The following is a 21,908-nucleotide window of genomic DNA, read 5'->3' on the forward strand; positions in this document are numbered from 1 at the left end:
TACTCTATGTTAAATTTGATCTCAAATGTCCAACAGAAACATTAAGCCCACATCAACTATGAAGACTGCTTTAGGAGACTTAGGAACAGTAATAAATTTAACAACCTACTGGCTTTGGGAAGGGAAAAACCAATTGCAGGCTGTAAGATGCCCATAAACTCTATCAGAGCTAAAGAAATAACTACTGGTCAACGGAGAATTCAACTTAAACCTTGTGGGATTTGAAACTGGGTCTCCCATATGGGAGAATCAGTGCTCTAATCACTAGACTACAGAGGATGAGTTGAAGCTGGGCCAGCAAAACCTGGTCCTGTGTATTGTTGCCTATGCTAAGACTGTTGGCTGGCTGGTACAGTCAGAGTCAAACCCACAAATACATGAAAACTATCAGATCTAAAGAAGATTTGTTTGCTTCTATCAAAACCCAAAGACACTGTTGGCATCTGATGTATTTTTTGCTAATTGTATGTCTTGGTCTCTTTCTTAAATTGAAACTTACATGGATATATTTTGCTTGAAAGCACTAAATGTTATGTCCAGTACTCTATGTTAAATTTGATCTCAAATGTCCAGCAGAAACCTTAAGCCCACATCAACTATGAAGACTGCTTTAGGAGACTTAGGAACAGTAATAAAATGAACAACCTACTGGCTTTGGGAAGGGAAAAACGAATTGCAGGCTGTAAGATGCCTATAAACTCTATCAGAGCTAAAGCAGTGACTACTGGTCAATGGATAATACCCCTTAAACCTTGTGGGATTTGAACCTGGGTCTCCCATATGGGAGAATCAATGCTCTAACCACTAGACTACAGAGGATGAGTTGAAGCTGGGCCAGCAAAACCTGGTCCTGTGTATTGCTGCCTATGCTAAGACTGTTGGCTGGCTGGTACAGTCAGAGTCAAACCCACAAATACATGAAAACTATCAGAAGATTTGTTTGCTTCATTCAAAACCCAAAGACACTGTTGGCATCTGATGTATTTTTTGTTAATTGTATGTCCAGGACTCTTTCTTAAATTGAAACTTACATGGATACATTTTGCTTGAAAGCACTGAATGTTATGTCCAGTACTCTATGTTAAATTTGATCTCAAATGTCCAACAGAAACATTAAGCCCACATCAACTATGAAGACTGCTTTAGGAGACTTAGGAACAGTAATAAATTTAACAACCTACTGGCTTTGGGAAGGGAAAAACCAATTGCAGGCTGTAAGATGCCCATAAACTCTATCAGAGCTAAAGAAATAACTACTGGTCAACGGAGAATTCAACTTAAACCTTGTGGGATTTGAAACTGGGTCTCCCATATGGGAGAATCAGTGCTCTAATCACTAGACTACAGAGGATGAGTTGAAGCTGGGCCAGCAAAACCTGGTCCTGTGTATTGCTGCCTATGCTAAGACTGTTGGCTGGCTGGTACAGTCAGAGTCAAACCCACAAATACATGAAAACTATCAGATCTAAAGAAGATTTGTTTGCTTCTTTCAAACCCCAAAGACACTGTTGGCATCTGATGTATTTTTGCTAATTGTATGTCTTGGTCTCTTTCTTAAATTGAAACTTACATGGATATATTTTGCCTGAAAGCACTAAATGCTATGTCCAGTACTCTATGTTAAATTTGATCTCAAATGTCCAGCAGAAACCTTAAGCCCACATCAACTATGAAGACTGCTTTAGGAGACTTAGGAACAGTAATAAAATGAACAACCTACTGGCTTTGGGAAGGGAAAATAGAATTGCAGGCTATAAGATGCCCACAAACTCTATCAGAGCTAAAGAAGTGACTACTGGTCAACAGAGATTTCCACTTAAACCTTGTGGAATTTGAACCTGGGTCTCCCATATGGGAGAATCAGTGCTCTAACCACTAGACTACAGAGGATGAGTTGAAGCTGGGCCAGCAAAACCTGGTCCTGTGTATTGCTGCCTATGCTAAGACTGTTGGCTGGCTGGTACAGTCAGAGTCAAACCCATAAATACATGAAAACTATCAGATCTAAAGAAGATTTGTTTGCTTCTATCAAAACCCAAAGACACTGTTGGCATCTGATGTATTTTTTGCTAATTGTATGTCTTGGTCTCTTTCTTAAATTGAAACTTACATGGATATATTTTGCTTGAAAGCACTAAATGTTATGTCCAGTACTCTATGTTAAATTTGATCTCAAATGTCCAGCAGAAACCTTAAGCCCACATCAACTATGAAGACTGCTTTAGGAGACTTGGGTACAGTAATAAAATGAACAACCTACTGGCTTTGGGAAGGGAAAATAGAATTGCAGGCTATAAGATGCCCACAAACTCTATCAGAGCTAAAGCAGTGACTACTGGTCAATGGATAATTCAACTTAAACCTTGTGGGATTTGAACCTGGGTCTCCCATATGGGAGAATCAATGCTCTAACCACTAGACTACAGAGGATGAGTTGAAGCTGGGCCAGCAAAACCTGGTCCTGTGTATTGCTGCCTATGCTAAGACTGTTGGCTGGCTGGTACAGTCAGAGTCAAACCCACAAATACATGAAAACTATCAGATCTAAAGAAGATTTGTTTGCTTCTATCAAAACCCAAAGACACTGTTGGCATCTGATGTATTTTTTGCTAATTGTATGTCTTGGTCTCTTTCTTAAATTGAAACTTACATGGATATATTTTGCTTGAAAGCACTAAATGTTATGTCCAGTACTCTATGTTAAATTTGATCTCAAATGTCCAGCAGAAACCTTAAGCCCACATCAACTATGAAGACTGCTTTAGGAGACTTAGGAACAGTAATAAAATGAACAACCTACTGGCTTTGGGAAGGGAAAAACGAATTGCAGGCTGTAAGATGCCTATAAACTCTATCAGAGCTAAAGCAGTGACTACTGGTCAATGGATAATACCCCTTAAACCTTGTGGGATTTGAACCTGGGTCTCCCATATGGGAGAATCAATGCTCTAACCACTAGACTACAGAGGATGAGTTGAAGCTGGGCCAGCAAAACCTGGTCCTGTGTATTGCTGCCTATGCTAAGACTGTTGGCTGGCTGGTACAGTCAGAGTCAAACCCACAAATACATGAAAACTATCAGAAGATTTGTTTGCTTCATTCAAAACCCAAAGACACTGTTGGCATCTGATGTATTTTTTGTTAATTGTATGTCCAGGACTCTTTCTTAAATTGAAACTTACATGGATACATTTTGCTTGAAAGCACTAAATGTTATGTCCAGTACTCTATGTTAAATTTGATCTCAAATGTCCAACAGAAACATTAAGCCCACATCAACTATGAAGACTGCTTTAGGAGACTTAGGAACAGTAATAAATTTAACAACCTACTGGCTTTGGGAAGGGAAAAACCAATTGCAGGCTGTAAGATGCCCATAAACTCTATCAGAGCTAAAGAAATAACTACTGGTCAACGGAGAATTCAACTTAAACCTTGTGGGATTTGAAACTGGGTCTCCCATATGGGAGAATCAGTGCTCTAATCACTAGACTACAGAGGATGAGTTGAAGCTGGGCCAGCAAAACCTGGTCCTGTGTATTGCTGCCTATGCTAAGACTGTTGGCTGGCTGGTACAGTCAGAGTCAAACCCACAAATACATGAAAACTATCAGATCTAAAGAAGATTTGTTTGCTTCTTTCAAACCCCAAAGACACTGTTGGCATCTGATGTATTTTTGCTAATTGTATGTCTTGGTCTCTTTCTTAAATTGAAACTTACATGGATATATTTTGCCTGAAAGCACTAAATGCTATGTCCAGTACTCTATGTTAAATTTGATCTCAAATGTCCAGCAGAAACCTTAAGCCCACATCAACTATGAAGACTGCTTTAGGAGACTTAGGAACAGTAATAAAATGAACAACCTACTGGCTTTGGGAAGGGAAAATAGAATTGCAGGCTATAAGATGCCCACAAACTCTATCAGAGCTAAAGAAGTGACTACTGGTCAACAGAGATTTCCACTTAAACCTTGTGGAATTTGATCCTGGGTCTCCCATATGGGAGAATCAGTGCTCCAAACACTAGACTACAGAGGATGAGTTGAAGCTGGGCCAGCAAAACCTGGTCCTGTGTATTGCTGCCTATGCTAAGACTGTTGGCTGGCTGGTACAGTCAGAGTCAAACCCATAAATACATGAAAACTATCAGATCTAAAGAAGATTTGTTTGCTTCTATCAAAACCCAAAGACACTGTTGGCATCTGATGTATTTTTTGCTAATTGTATGTCTTGGTCTCTTTCTTAAATTGAAACTTACATGGATATATTTTGCTTGAAAGCACTAAATGTTATGTCCAGTACTCTATGTTAAATTTGATCTCAAATGTCCAGCAGAAACCTTAAGCCCACATCAACTATGAAGACTGCTTTAGGAGACTTAGGAACAGTAATAAAATGAACAACCTACTGGCTTTGGGAAGGGAAAAACGAATTGCAGGCTGTAAGATGCCTATAAACTCTATCAGAGCTAAAGCAGTGACTACTGGTCAATGGATAACACCCCTTAAACCTTGTGGGATTTGAACCTGGGTCTCCCATATGGGAGAATCAATGCTCTAACCACTAGACTACAGAGGATGAGTTGAAGCTGGGCCAGCAAAACCTGGTCCTGTGTATTGCTGCCTATGCTAAGACTGTTGGCTGGCTGGTACAGTCAGAGTCAAACCCACAAATACATGAAAACTATCAGATCTAAAGAAGATTTGTTTGCTTCTTTCAAACCCCAAAGACACTGTTGGCATCTGATGTATTTTTGCTAATTGTATGTCTTGGTCTCTTTCTTAAATTGAAACTTACATGGATATATTTTGCCTGAAAGCACTAAATGCTATGTCCAGTACTCTATGTTAAATTTGATCTCAAATGTCCAGCAGAAACCTTAAGCCCACATCAACTATGAAGACTGCTTTAGGAGACTTGGGTACAGTAATAAAATGAACAACCTACTGGCTTTGGGAAGGGAAAATAGAATTGCAGGCTATAAGATGCCCACAAACTCTATCAGAGCTAAAGAAGTGACTACTGGTCAACAGAGATTTCCACTTAAACCTTGTGGAATTTGATCCTGGGTCTCCCATATGGGAGAATCAGTGCTCCAACCACTAGACTACAGAGGATGAGTTGAAGCTGGGCCAGCAAAACCTGGTCCTGTGTATTGCTGCCTATGCTAAGACTGTTGGCTGGCTGGTACAGTCAGAGTCAAACCCATAAATACATGAAAACTATCAGATCTAAAGAAGATTTGTTTGCTTCTATCAAAACCCAAAGACACTGTTGGCATCTGATGTATTTTTTGCTAATTGTATGTCTTGGTCTCTTTCTTAAATTGAAACTTACATGGATATATTTTGCTTGAAAGCACTAAATGTTATGTCCAGTACTCTATGTTAAATTTGATCTCAAATGTCCAGCAGAAACCTTAAGCCCACATCAACTATGAAGACTGCTTTAGGAGACTTAGGAACAGTAATAAAATGAACAACCTACTGGCTTTGGGAAGGGAAAAACGAATTGCAGGCTGTAAGATGCCTATAAACTCTATCAGAGCTAAAGCAGTGACTACTGGTCAATGGATAATACCCCTTAAACCTTGTGGGATTTGAACCTGGGCCTCCCATATGGGAGAATCAATGCTCTAACCACTAGACTACAGAGGATGAGTTGAAGCTGGGCCAGCAAAACCTGGTCCTGTGTATTGCTGCCTATGCTAAGACTGTTGGCTGGCTGGTACAGTCAGAGTCAAACCCACAAATACATGAAAACTATCAGAAGATTTGTTTGCTTCATTCAAAACCCAAAGACACTGTTGGCATCTGATGTATTTTTTGCTAATTGTATGTCTTGGTCACTTTCTTAAATTGAAACTTACATGGATATATTTTGCTTGAAAGCACTAAATGCTATGTCCAGTACTCTATGTTAAATTTGATCTCAAATGTCCAGCAGAAACCTTAAGCCCACATCAACTATGAAGACTGCTTTAGGAGACTTGGGTACAGTAATAAAATGAACAACCTACTGGCTTTGGGAAGGGAAAATAGAATTGCAGGCTATAAGATGCCCACAAACTCTATCAGAGCTAAAGAAGTGACTACTGGTCAACAGAGATTTCCACTTAAACCTTGTGGAATTTGAACCTGGGTCTCCCATATGGGAGAATCAGTGCTCCAACCACTAGACTACAGAGGATGAGTTGAAGCTGGGCCAGCAAAACCTGGTCCTGTGTATTGCTGCCTATGCTAAGACTGTTGGCTGGCTGGTACAGTCAGAGTCAAACCCATAAATACATGAAAACTATCAGATCTAAAGAAGATTTGTTTGCTTCTATCAAAACCCAAAGACACTGTTGGCATCTGATGTATTTTTTGCTAATTGTATGTCTTGGTCTCTTTCTTAAATTGAAACTTACATGGATATATTTTGCTTGAAAGCACTAAATGTTATGTCCAGTACTCTATGTTAAATTTGATCTCAAATGTCCAGCAGAAACCTTAAGCCCACATCAACTATGAAGACTGCTTTAGGAGACTTAGGAACAGTAATAAAATGAACAACCTACTGGCTTTGGGAAGGGAAAAACGAATTGCAGGCTGTAAGATGCCTATAAACTCTATCAGAGCTAAAGCAGTGACTACTGGTCAATGGATAATACCCCTTAAACCTTGTGGGATTTGAACCTGGGTCTCCCATATGGGAGAATCAATGCTCTAACCACTAGACTACAGAGGATGAGTTGAAGCTGGGCCAGCAAAACCTGGTCCTGTGTATTGCTGCCTATGCTAAGACTGTTGGCTGGCTGGTACAGTCAGAGTCAAACCCACAAATACATGAAAACTATCAGAAGATTTGTTTGCTTCATTCAAAACCCAAAGACACTGTTGGCATCTGATGTATTTTTTGTTAATTGTATGTCCAGGACTCTTTCTTAAATTGAAACTTACATGGATATATTTTGCTTGAAAGCACTGAATGTTATGTCCAGTACTCTATGTTAAATTTGATCTCAAATGTCCAACAGAAACATTAAGCCCACATCAACTATGAAGACTGCTTTAGGAGACTTAGGAACAGTAATAAATTTAACAACCTACTGGCTTTGGGAAGGGAAAAACCAATTGCAGGCTGTAAGATGCCCATAAACTCTATCAGAGCTAAAGAAATAACTACTGGTCAACGGAGAATTCAACTTAAACCTTGTGGGATTTGAACCTGGGTCTCCCATATGGGAGAATCAGTGCTCTAATCACTAGACTACAGAGGATGAGTTGAAGCTGGGCCAGCAAAACCTGGTCCTGTGTATTGCTGCCTATGCTAAGACTGTTGGCTGGCTGGTACAGTCAGAGTCAAACCCATAAATACATGAAAACTATCAGATCTAAAGAAGATTTGTTTGCTTCTATCAAAACCCAAAGACACTGTTGGCATCTGATGTATTTTTTGCTAATTGTATGTCTTGGTCTCTTTCTTAAATTGAAACTTACATGGATATATTTTGCTTGAAAGCACTAAATGTTATGTCCAGTACTCTATGTTAAATTTGATCTCAAATGTCCAGCAGAAACCTTAAGCCCACATCAACTATGAAGACTGCTTTAGGAGACTTAGGAACAGTAATAAAATGAACAACCTACTGGCTTTGGGAAGGGAAAAACGAATTGCAGGCTGTAAGATGCCTATAAACTCTATCAGAGCTAAAGCAGTGACTACTGGTCAATGGATAATACCCCTTAAACCTTGTGGGATTTGAACCTGGGTCTCCCATATGGGAGAATCAATGCTCTAACCACTAGACTACAGAGGATGAGTTGAAGCTGGGCCAGCAAAACCTGGTCCTGTGTATTGCTGCCTATGCTAAGACTGTTGGCTGGCTGGTACAGTCAGAGTCAAACCCACAAATACATGAAAACTATCAGAAGATTTGTTTGCTTCATTCAAAACCCAAAGACACTGTTGGCATCTGATGTATTTTTTGTTAATTGTATGTCCAGGACTCTTTCTTAAATTGAAACTTACATGGATACATTTTGCTTGAAAGCACTAAATGTTATGTCCAGTACTCTATGTTAAATTTGATCTCAAATGTCCAACAGAAACATTAAGCCCACATCAACTATGAAGACTGCTTTAGGAGACTTAGGAACAGTAATAAATTTAACAACCTACTGGCTTTGGGAAGGGAAAAACCAATTGCAGGCTGTAAGATGCCCATAAACTCTATCAGAGCTAAAGAAATAACTACTGGTCAACGGAGAATTCAACTTAAACCTTGTGGGATTTGAAACTGGGTCTCCCATATGGGAGAATCAGTGCTCTAATCACTAGACTACAGAGGATGAGTTGAAGCTGGGCCAGCAAAACCTGGTCCTGTGTATTGTTGCCTATGCTAAGACTGTTGGCTGGCTGGTACAGTCAGAGTCAAACCCACAAATACATGAAAACTATCAGATCTAAAGAAGATTTGTTTGCTTCTATCAAAACCCAAAGACACTGTTTGCATTTGCTGTATTTTTTGCTAATTGTATGTCTAGGACCCTTTCTTCAAGTGTAACTCACATGAACATTTGGCTTGAAAGTACTAAATGTTATGTCCAGTACTCTATGTTAAATTTGATCTCAAATGTCCAGCAGAAACCTTAAGCCCACATCAACTATGAAGACTGCTTTAGGAGACTTAGGAACAGTAATAAAATGAACAACCTACTGGCTTTGGGAAGGGAAAAACGAATTGCAGGCTGTAAGATGCCTATAAACTCTATCAGAGCTAAAGCAGTGACTACTGGTCAATGGATAATACCCCTTAAACCTTGTGGGATTTGAACCTGGGTCTCCCATATGGGAGAATCAATGCTCTAACCACTAGACTACAGAGGATGAGTTGAAGCTGGGCCAGCAAAACCTGGTCCTGTGTATTGCTGCCTATGCTAAGACTGTTGGCTGGCTGGTACAGTCAGAGTCAAACCCACAAATACATGAAAACTATCAGATCTAAAGAAGATTTGTTTGCTTCTTTCAAACCCCAAAGACACTGTTGGCATCTGATGTATTTTTGCTAATTGTATGTCTTGGTCTCTTTCTTAAATTGAAACTTACATGGATATATTTTGCCTGAAAGCACTAAATGCTATGTCCAGTACTCTATGTTAAATTTGATCTCAAATGTCCAGCAGAAACCTTAAGCCCACATCAACTATGAAGACTGCTTTAGGAGACTTGGGTACAGTAATAAAATGAACAACCTACTGGCTTTGGGAAGGGAAAATAGAATTGCAGGCTATAAGATGCCCACAAACTCTATCAGAGCTAAAGAAGTGACTACTGGTCAACAGAGATTTCCACTTAAACCTTGTGGAATTTGAACCTGGGTCTCCCATATGGGAGAATCAGTGCTCCAACCACTAGACTACAGAGGATGAGTTGAAGCTGGGCCAGCAAAACCTGGTCCTGTGTATTGCTGCCTATGCTAAGACTGTTGGCTGGCTGGTACAGTCAGAGTCAAACCCACAAATACATGAAAACTATCAGATCTAAAGAAGATTTGTTTGCTTCTTTCAAACCCCAAAGACACTGTTGGCATCTGATGTATTTTTGCTAATTGTATGTCTTGGTCTCTTTCTTAAATTGAAACTTACATGGATATATTTTGCCTGAAAGCACTAAATGCTATGTCCAGTACTCTATGTTAAATTTGATCTCAAATGTCCAGCAGAAACCTTAAGCCCACATCAACTATGAAGACTGCTTTAGGAGACTTGGGTACAGTAATAAAATGAACAACCTACTGGCTTTGGGAAGGGAAAATAGAATTGCAGGCTATAAGATGCCCACAAACTCTATCAGAGCTAAAGAAGTGACTACTGGTCAACAGAGATTTCCACTTAAACCTTGTGGAATTTGAACCTGGGTCTCCCATATGGGAGAATCAGTGCTCCAACCACTAGACTACAGAGGATGAGTTGAAGCTGGGCCAGCAAAACCTGGTCCTGTGTATTGCTGCCTATGCTAAGACTGTTGGCTGGCTGGTACAGTCAGAGTCAAACCCATAAATACATGAAAACTATCAGATCTAAAGAAGATTTGTTTGCTTCTATCAAAACCCAAAGACACTGTTGGCATCTGATGTATTTTTTGCTAATTGTATGTCTTGGTCTCTTTCTTAAATTGAAACTTACATGGATATATTTTGTCTTGAAAGCACTAAATGTTATGTCCAGTACTCTATGTTAAATTTGATCTCAAATGTCCAGCAGAAACCTTAAGCCCACATCAACTATGAAGACTGCTTTAGGAGACTTAGGAACAGTAATAAAATGAACAACCTACTGGCTTTGGGAAGCGAAAAACGAATTGCAGGCTGTAAGATGCCTATAAACTCTATCAGAGCTAAAGCAGTGACTACTGGTCAATGGATAATACCCCTTAAACCTTGTGGGATTTGAACCTGGGTCTCCCATATGGGAGAATCAATGCTCTAACCACTAGACTACAGAGGATGAGTTGAAGCTGGGCCAGCAAAACCTGGTCCTGTGTATTGCTGCCTATGCTAAGACTGTTGGCTGGCTGGTACAGTCAGAGTCAAACCCACAAATACATGAAAACTATCAGAAGATTTGTTTGCTTCATTCAAAACCCAAAGACACTGTTGGCATCTGATGTATTTTTTGTTAATTGTATGTCCAGGACTCTTTCTTAAATTGAAACTTACATGGAAACATTTTGCTTGAAAGCACTGAATGTTATGTCCAGTACTCTATGTTAAATTTGATCTCAAATGTCCAACAGAAACATTAAGCCCACATCAACTATGAAGACTGCTTTAGGAGACTTAGGAACAGTAATAAATTTAACAACCTACTGGCTTTGGGAAGGGAAAAACCAATTGCAGGCTGTAAGATGCCCATAAACTCTATCAGAGCTAAAGAAATAACTACTGGTCAACGGAGAATTCAACTTAAACCTTGTGGGATTTGAAACTGGGTCTCCCATATGGGAGAATCAGTGCTCTAATCACTAGACTACAGAGGATGAGTTGAAGCTGGGCCAGCAAAACCTGGTCCTGTGTATTGTTGCCTATGCTAAGACTGTTGGCTGGCTGGTACAGTCAGAGTCAAACCCACAAATACATGAAAACTATCAGATCTAAAGAAGATTTGTTTGCTTCTATCAAAACCCAAAGACACTGTTTGCATTTGCTGTATTTTTTGCTAATTGTATGTCTAGGACCCTTTCTTCAAGTGTAACTCACATGAACATTTGGCTTGAAAGTACTAAATGTTATGTCCAGTACTCTATGTTAAATTTGATCTCAAATGTCCAGCAGAAACCTTAAGCCCACATCAACTATGAAGACTGCTTTAGGAGACTTAGGAACAGTAATAAAATGAACAACCTACTGGCTTTGGGAAGGGAAAAACGAATTGCAGGCTGTAAGATGCCTATAAACTCTATCAGAGCTAAAGCAGTGACTACTGGTCAATGGATAACACCCCTTAAACCTTGTGGGATTTGAACCTGGGTCTCCCATATGGGAGAATCAATGCTCTAACCACTAGACTACAGAGGATGAGTTGAAGCTGGGCCAGCAAAACCTGGTCCTGTGTATTGCTGCCTATGCTAAGACTGTTGGCTGGCTGGTACAGTCAGAGTCAAACCCACAAATACATGAAAACTATCAGATCTAAAGAAGATTTGTTTGCTTCTTTCAAACCCCAAAGACACTGTTGGCATCTGATGTATTTTTGCTAATTGTATGTCTTGGTCTCTTTCTTAAATTGAAACTTACATGGATATATTTTGCCTGAAAGCACTAAATGCTATGTCCAGTACTCTATGTTAAATTTGATCTCAAATGTCCAGCAGAAACCTTAAGCCCACATCAACTATGAAGACTGCTTTAGGAGACTTGGGTACAGTAATAAAATGAACAACCTACTGGCTTTGGGAAGGGAAAATAGAATTGCAGGCTATAAGATGCCCACAAACTCTATCAGAGCTAAAGAAGTGACTACTGGTCAACAGAGATTTCCACTTAAACCTTGTGGAATTTGAACCTGGGTCTCCCATATGGGAGAATCAGTGCTCCAACCACTAGACTACAGAGGATGAGTTGAAGCTGGGCCAGCAAAACCTGGTCCTGTGTATTGCTGCCTATGCTAAGACTGTTGGCTGGCTGGTACAGTCAGAGTCAAACCCACAAATACATGAAAACTATCAGATCTAAAGAAGATTTGTTTGCTTCTATCAAAACCCAAAGACACTGTTGGCATCTGATGTATTTTTGCTAATTGTATGTCTTGGTCTCTTTCTTAAATTGAAACTTACATGGATATATTTTGCCTGAAAGCACTAAATGTTATGTCCAGTACTCTATGTTAAATTTGATCTCAAATGTCCAGCAGAAACCTTAAGCCCACATCAACTATGAAGACTGCTTTAGGAGACTTAGGAACAGTAATAAAATGAACAACCTACTGGCTTTGGGAAGGGAAAATAGAATTGCAGGCTATAAGATGCCCACAAACTCTATCAGAGCTAAAGAAGTGACTACTGGTCAATGGATAATACCCCTTAAACCTTGTGGGATTTGAACCTGGGTCTCCCATATGGGAGAATCAATGCTCTAACCACTAGACTACAGAGGATGAGTTGAAGCTGGGCCAGCAAAACCTGGTCCTGTGTATTGCTGCCTATGCTAAGACTGTTGGCTGGCTGGTACAGTCAGAGTCAAACCCACAAATACATGAAAACTATCAGAAGATTTGTTTGCTTCATTCAAAACCCAAAGACACTGTTGGCATCTGATGTATTTTTTGTTAATTGTATGTCCAGGACTCTTTCTTAAATTGAAACTTACATGGATACATTTTGCTTGAAAGCACTGAATGTTATGTCCAGTACTCTATGTTAAATTTGATCTCAAATGTCCAACAGAAACATTAAGCCCACATCAACTATGAAGACTGCTTTAGGAGACTTAGGAACAGTAATAAATTTAACAACCTACTGGCTTTGGGAAGGGAAAAACCAATTGCAGGCTGTAAGATGCCCATAAACTCTATCAGAGCTAAAGAAATAACTACTGGTCAACGGAGAATTCAACTTAAACCTTGTGGGATTTGAAACTGGGTCTCCCATATGGGAGAATCAGTGCTCTAATCACTAGACTACAGAGGATGAGTTGAAGCTGGGCCAGCAAAACCTGGTCCTGTGTATTGTTGCCTATGCTAAGACTGTTGGCTGGCTGGTACAGTCAGAGTCAAACCCACAAATACATGAAAACTATCAGATCTAAAGAAGATTTGTTTGCTTCTATCAAAACCCAAAGACACTGTTGGCATCTGATGTATTTTTTGCTAATTGTATGTCTTGGTCTCTTTCTTAAATTGAAACTTACATGGATATATTTTGCTTGAAAGCACTAAATGTTATGTCCAGTACTCTATGTTAAATTTGATCTCAAATGTCCAGCAGAAACCTTAAGCCCACATCAATTATGAAGACTGCTTTAGGAGACTTAGGAACAGTAATAAAATGAACAACCTACTGGCTTTGGGAAGGGAAAAACGAATTGCAGGCTGTAAGATGCCTATAAACTCTATCAGAGCTAAAGCAGTGACTACTGGTCAATGGATAATACCCCTTAAACCTTGTGGGATTTGAACCTGGGTCTCCCATATGGGAGAATCAATGCTCTAACCACTAGACTACAGAGGATGAGTTGAAGCTGGGCCAGCAAAACCTGGTCCTGTGTATTGCTGCCTATGCTAAGACTGTTGGCTGGCTGGTACAGAGTCAAACCCACAAATACATGAAAACTATCAGAAGATTTGTTTGCTTCATTCAAAACCCAAAGACACTGTTGGCATCTGATGTATTTTTTGTTAATTGTATGTCCAGGACTCTTTCTTAAATTGAAACTTACATGGATACATTTTGCTTGAAAGCACTGAATGTTATGTCCAGTACTCTATGTTAAATTTGATCTCAAATGTCCAACAGAAACATTAAGCCCACATCAACTATGAAGACTGCTTTAGGAGACTTAGGAACAGTAATAAATTTAACAACCTACTGGCTTTGGGAAGGGAAAAACCAATTGCAGGCTGTAAGATGCCCATAAACTCTATCAGAGCTAAAGAAATAACTACTGGTCAACGGAGAATTCAACTTAAACCTTGTGGGATTTGAAACTAGGTCTCCCATATGGGAGAATCAGTGCTCTAATCACTAGACTACAGAGGATGAGTTGAAGCTGGGCCAGCAAAACCTGGTCCTGTGTATTGCTGCCTATGCTAAGACTGTTGGCTGGCTGGTACAGTCAGAGTCAAACCCACAAATACATGAAAACTATCAGATCTAAAGAAGATTTGTTTGCTTCTTTCAAACCCCAAAGACACTGTTGGCATCTGATGTATTTTTGCTAATTGTATGTCTTGGTCTCTTTCTTAAATTGAAACTTACATGGATATATTCTGCCTGAAAGCACTAAATGCTATGTCCAGTACTCTATGTTAAATTTGATCTCAAATGTCCAGCAGAAACCTTAAGCCCACATCAACTATGAAGACTGCTTTAGGAGACTTGGGTACAGTAATAAAATGAACAACCTACTGGCTTTGGGAAGGGAAAATAGAATTGCAGGCTATAAGATGCCCACAAACTCTATCAGAGCTAAAGAAGTGACTACTGGTCAACAGAGATTTCCACTTAAACCTTGTGGAATTTGATCCTGGGTCTCCCATATGGGAGAATCAGTGCTCCAAACACTAGACTACAGAGGATGAGTTGAAGCTGGGCCAGCAAAACCTGGTCCTGTGTATTGCTGCCTATGCTAAGACTGTTGGCTGGCTGGTACAGTCAGAGTCAAACCCACAAATACATGAAAACTATCAGATCTAAAGAAGATTTGTTTGCTTCTTTCAAACCCCAAAGACACTGTTGGCATCTGATGTATTTTTGCTAATTGTATGTCTTGGTCTCTTTCTTAAATTGAAACTTACATGGATATATTTTGCCTGAAAGCAATAAATGCTATGTCCAGTACTCTATGTTAAATTTGATCTCAAATGTCCAGCAGAAACCTTAAGCCCACATCAACTATGAAGTCTGCTTTAGGAGACTTGGGTACAGTAATAAAATGAACAACCTACTGGCTTTGGGAAGGGAAAATAGAATTGCAGGCTATAAGATGCCCACAAACTCTATCAGAGCTAAAGAAGTGACTACTGGTCGACAGAGAAATCCACTTAAACCTTGTGGAATTTGATCCTGGGTCTCCCATATGGGAGAATCAGTGCTCCAAACACTAGACTACAGAGGATGAGTTGAAGCTGGGCCAGCAAAACCTGGTCCTGTGTATTGCTGCCTATGCTAAGACTGTTGGCTGGCTGGTACAGTCAGAGTCAAACCCATAAATACATGAAAACTATCAGATCTAAAGAAGATTTGTTTGCTTCTATCAAAACCCAAAGACACTGTTGGCATCTGATGTATTTTTTGCTAATTGTATGTCTTGGTCTCTTTCTTAAATTGAAACTTACATGGATAGATTTTGCTTGAAAGCACTAAATGTTATGTCCAGTACTCTATGTTAAATTTGATCTCAAATGTCCAGCAGAAACCTTAAGCCCACATCAACTATGAAGACTGCTTTAGGAGACTTAGGAACAGTAATAAAATGAACAACCTACTGGCTTTGGGAAGGGAAAAACGAATTGCAGGCTGTAAGATGCCTATAAACTCTATCAGAGCTAAAGCAGTGACTACTGGTCAATGGATAATACCCCTTAAACCTTGTGGGATTTGAACCTCGGTCTCCCATATGGGAGAATCAATGCTCTAACCACTAGACTACAGAGGATGAGTTGAAGCTGGGCCAGCAAAACCTGGTCCTGTGTATTGCTGCCTATGCTAAGACTGTTGGCTGGCTGGTACAGAGTCAAACCCACAAATACATGAAAACTATCAGAAGATTTGTTTGCTTCATTCAAAACCCAAAGACACTGTTGGCATCTGATGTATTTTTTGTTAATTTTATGTCCAGGACTCTTTCTTAAATTGAAACTTACATGGATACATTTTGCTTGAAAGCACTGAATGTTATGTCCAGTACTCTATGTTAAATTTGATCTCAAATGTCCAACAGAAACATTAAGCCCACATCAACTATGAAGACTGCTTTAGGAGACTTAGGAACAGTAATAAATTTAACAACCTACTGGCTTTGGGAAGGGAAAAACCAATTGCAGGCTGTAAGATGCCCATAAACTCTATCAGAGCTAAAGAAATAACTACTGGTCAACGGAGAATTCAACTTAAACCTTGTGGGATTTGAAACTGGGTCTCCCATATGGGAGAATCAATGCTCTAACCACTAGACTACAGAGGATGAGTTGAAGCTGGGCCAGCAAAACCTGGTCCTGTGTATTGCTGCCTATGCTAAGACTGTTGGCTGGCTGGTACAGTCAGAGTCAAACCCACAAATACATGAAAACTATCAGATCTAAAGAAGATTTGTTTGCTTCTTTCAAACCCCAAAGACACTGTTGGCATCTGATGTATTTTTGCTAATTGTATGTCTTGGTCTCTTTCTTAAATTGAAACTTACATGGATATATTTTGCCTGAAAGCACTAAATGCTATGTCCAGTACTCTATGTTAAATTTGATCTCAAATGTCCAGCAGAAACCTTAAGCCCACATCAACTATGAAGACTGCTTTAGGAGACTTGGGTACAGTAATAAAATGAACAACCTACTGGCTTTGGGAAGGGAAAATAGAATTGCAGGCTATAAGATGCCCACAAACTCTATCAGAGCTAAAGAAGTGACTACTGGTCAACAGAGATTTCCACTTAAACCTTGTGGAATTTGAACCTGGGTCTCCCATATGGGAGAATCAGTGCTCCAACCACTAGACTACAGAGGATGAGTTGAAGCTGGGCCAGCAAAACCTGGTCCTGTGTATTGCTGCCTATGCTAAGACTGTTGGCTGGCTGGTACAGTCAGAGTCAAACCCATAAATACATGAAAACTATCAGATCTAAAGAAGATTTGTTTGCTTCTATCAAAACCCAAAGACACTGTTGGCATCTGATGTATTTTTTGCTAATTGTATGTCTTGGTCTCTTTCTTAAATTGAAACTTACATGGATATATTTTGCTTGAAAGCACTAAATGTTATGTCCAGTACTCTATGTTAAATTTGATCTCAAATGTCCAGCAGAAACCTTAAGCCCACATCAACTATGAAGACTGCTTTAGGAGACTTAGGAACAGTAATAAAATGAACAACCTACTGGCTTTGGGAAGGGAAAAACGAATTGCAGGCTGTAAGATGCCTATAAACTCTATCAGAGCTAAAGCAGTGACTACTGGTCAGTGGATAATACCACTTAAACCTTGTGGGATTTGAACCTGGGTCTCCCAATGGGAGAATCAATGCTATAACCACTAGGCTACAGAGGATGAGTTGAAGCTGGGACAGCAAAACCTGGTCCTGTGTATTGCTGCCTATGCTAAGACTGTTGGCTGGCTGGTACAGTCAGAGTCAAACCCACAAATACATGAAAACTATCAGATCTAAAGAAGATTTGTTAGCTTCTTTCAAACCCCAAAGACACTGTTGGCATCTGATGTATTTTTGCTAATTGTATGTCTTGGTCTCTTTCTTAAATTGAAACTTACATGGATATATTTTGCCTGAAAGCACTAAATGCTATGTCCAGTACTCTATGTTAAATTTGATCTCAAATGTCCAGCAGAAACCTTAAGCCCACATCAACTATGAAGACTGCTTTAGGAGACTTGGGTACAGTAATAAAATGAACAACCTACTGGCTTTGGGAAGGGAAAATAGAATTGCAGGCTATAAGATGCCCACAAACTCTATCAGAGCTAAAGAAGTGACTACTGGTCAACAGAGATTTCCACTTAAACCTTGTGGAATTTGAACCTGGGTCTCCCATATGGGAGAATCAGTGCTCCAACCACTAGACTACAGAGGATGAGTTGAAGCTGGGCCAGCAAAACCTGGTCCTGTGTATTGCTGCCTATGCTAAGACTGTTGGCTGGCTGGTACAGTCAGAGTCAAACCCATAAATACATGAAAACTATCAGATCTAAAGAAGATTTGTTTGCTTCTTTCAAAACCCAAAGACACTGTTGGCATCTGCTGTATTAATTGCTAATTGTATGTCAAGGACTCTTTCTTAAATAGAAACTTACATGAATACATTTTGCTTGAAAGCACTGAGTGTTATGTCCATTACTTTATCTTAAATTTGATCTCAAATGTCCAGCAGAAACCTTAAGCCCACATCAGCTATGAAGACTGCTTCAGGAAACATAGGACCAGTGAGAAAACTATCAGAGGTAAAGAAACAACTAACTTGTCAATGGAGAATTCCACTTAGACCTTTTGGGATTTGAACCTGGGTCTCCCATATGGGAGAACTAGTGTTCTAACCCCTAGACCACAGAGGATGTGTTGAAGCTGGGGAGCCAAATTCTGTTCCTGTGTATTGCTGACTATGCTCAAACTGTTGGCTGGCTGGTACAGTCAGAGTCAAACCCACAAATACATGAAAACTATCAGATCTAAAGATTTGTTTGCTTCTTTCAAAACCAAAGACACTGTTGGCATCTGCTGTATTATTTGCTAATTGTATGTCGAGGACTCTTTCTTAAATAGAAACTTACATGAATACATTTTGCTTGAAAGCACTGAGTGTTATGTCCATTACTTTATCTTAAATTTCATTTCAAATGTCCAGCAGAAACCTTAAGCCCACATCAGCTATGAAGACTGCTTCAGGAAGCATAGGACCAGTGATTAAATTAACAATCTACTCGCTTTGTGAAGGTAAAATAGAATTTGCAGGCAAGAAGCTGCCCACAAACTCTATCAGAGGTAAAGAAACAACTAACTTGCCAATGGAGAATTCCACTTAGACCTTGTGGGATTTGAACCCCGGTCTCCCATATGGGAGAACAAGTGTTCTAACCCCTAGACCACAGAGGATATGTTGAAGCCTGGCAGCCAAATTCTGTTCCTGTGTATTGCTGACTATGCTCAAACTGTTGGCTGGCTGGTACAGTCAGAGTCAAACCCACAAATACATGAAAACTATCAGATCTAAAGATTTGTTTGCTTCTTTCAAAACCCAAAGACACTGTTGGCATCTGCTGTATTAATTGCTAATTGTATGTCAAGGACTCTTTCTTAAATATAAACTTACATGAATACATTTTGCTTGAAAGCACTGAGTGTTATGTCCAGTACTTTATCTTAAATTTGATCTCAAATGTCCAGCAGAAACCTAAAGCCCACATCAGCTATCAAGACTGCTTCAGGAAACATAGGACCAGTGATTAAATTAACAATCTACTCGCTTTGTGAAGGTAAAATTGAATTTGCAGGCAAGAAGCTGCCCACAAACTCTATCAGAGGTAAAGAAACAACTAACGTGTCAATGGAGAAATCTACTTAGACCTTGTGGGATTTGAACCTGGGTCTCCCATATGGGAGAACTAGTGTTCTAACCCCTAGACCACAGAGGATATGTTGAAGCCAGGAAGCCAAATTCTGTTCCTGTGTATTGCTGACTATGCTCAAACTGTTGGCTGGCTGGTACAGTCAGAGTCAAACCCACAATTACATGAAAACTATCAGATCTAAAGATTTGTTTGCTTCTTTCAAAACCCAAAGACACTGTTGGCATCTGCTGTATTATTTGCTAATTGTATGTCAAGGACTCTTTCTTAAATAGAAACTTACATGAATACATTTTGCTTGAAAGCACTGAGTGTTATGTCCAGTACTTTATCTTAAATTTGATCTCAAATGTCCAGCAGAAACCTTAAGCCCACATCAGCTGTGAAGACTGCTTCAGGAAACATAGGACCAGTGATTAAATTAACAATCTACTCGCTTTGTGAAGGTAAAATAGTATTTGCAGGCAAGAAGCTGCCCACAAACTCTATCAGAGGTAAAGAAACAACTAACTTGTCAATGGAGAATTCCACTTAGACCTTGTGGGATTTGAACCCCGGTCTCCCATATGGGAGAACTAGTGTTCTAACCCATAGACCACAGAGGATATGTTGAAGCCTGGCAGCCAAATTCTGTTCCTGTGTATTGCTCACTATGCTCAAACTGTTGGCTGGCTGGTACAGTCAGAGTCAAACCCACAAATACATGAAAACTATCAGATCTAAAGATTTGTTTGCTTCTTTCAAAACACAAAGAGACTGTTGGCATCTGCTGTATTAATTGCTAATTGTATGTCAAGGACTCTTTCTTAAATAGAAACTTACATGAATACATTTTGCTTGAAAGCACTGAGTGTTATGTCCAGTACTTTATCTTAAATTTGATCTCAAATGTCCAGCAGAAACCTTAAGCCCACATCAGCTATGAAGACTGCTTCAGGAAACATAGGACCAGTGATTAAATTAACAATCTACTCGCTTTGTGAAGGTAAAATTGAATTTGCAGGCAAGAAGCTGCCCACAAACTCTATCAGAGGTAAAGAAACAACTAACGTGTCAATGGAGAAATCTACTTAGACCTTGTGGGATTTGAACCGGGGTCTCCCATATGGGAGAACTAGTGTTCTAACCCCTAGACCACAGAGGATATGCTGAAGCCAGGAAGCCAAATTCTGTTCCTGTGTATTGCTGACTATGCTCAAACTGTTGGCTGGCTGGTACAGTCAGAGTCCAACCCACAATTACATGAAAACTATCAGATCTAAAGATTTGTTTGCTTCTTTCAAAACCCAAAGACACTGTTGGCATCTGCTGTATTATTTGCTAATTGTATGTCAAGGACTCTTTCTTAAATAGAAACTTACATGAATACATTTTGCTTGAAAGCACTGAGTGTTATGTCCAGTACTTTATCTTAAATTTGATCTCAAATGTCCAGCAGAAACCTTAAGCCCACATCAGCTGTGAAGACTGCTTCAGGAAACATAGGACCAGTGATTAAATTAACAATCTACTCGCTTTGTGAAGGTAAAATTGAATTTGCAGGCAAGAAGCTGCCCACAAACTCTATCAGAGGTAAAGAAACAACTAACTTGTCAATTGAGAATTCCACTTAGACCTTGTGGGATTTGAACCGGGGTCTCCCATATGGGAGAAGTAGTGTTCTAAGCCCTAGACCACAGAGGATGTGTTGAAGCCAGGGAGCCAAATTCTGTTCCTGTGTATTGCTGCCTATGCTCAAACTGTTGGCTGGCTGGTACAGTCAGAGTCAAACCCACAAATACATGAAAACTATCAGATCTAAAGATTTGTTTGCATCTTTCAAAACCCAAAGACACTGTTGGCATCTGCTGTATTAATTAGCAATTGTATGTCAAGGACTCTTTCTTAAATAGAAACTTACATGAATACATTTTGCTTGAAAGCACTGAGTGTTATGTCCATTACTTTATCTTAAATTTGATCTCAAATGTCCAGCAGAAACCTTAAGCCCACATCAGCTATGAAGACTGCTTCAGGAAACATAGGACCAGTGAGAAAACTATCAGAGGTAAAGAAACAACTAACTTGTCAATGGAGAATTCCACTTAGACCTTTTGGGATTTGAACCTGGGTCTCCCATATGGGAGAACTAGTGTTCTAACCCCTAGACCACAGAGGATGTGTTGAAGCTGGGGAGCCAAATTCTGTTCCTGTGTATTGCTGACTATGCTCAAACTGTTGGCTGGCTGGTACAGTCAAAGTCAAACCCACAAATACATGAAAACTATCAGATCTAAAGAAGATTTATTTGCTTCTTTCAAAACCAAAGACACTGTTGGCATCTGCTGTATTATTTGCTAATTGTATGTCGAGGACTCTTTCTCAAATAGAAACTTACATGAATACATTTTGCTTGAAAGCACTGAGTGTTATGTC

This window comes from Misgurnus anguillicaudatus, chromosome 4, assembly GCF_027580225.2.
Source record: "Misgurnus anguillicaudatus chromosome 4, ASM2758022v2, whole genome shotgun sequence".
Taxonomy (NCBI): domain Eukaryota; kingdom Metazoa; phylum Chordata; class Actinopteri; order Cypriniformes; family Cobitidae; genus Misgurnus; species Misgurnus anguillicaudatus.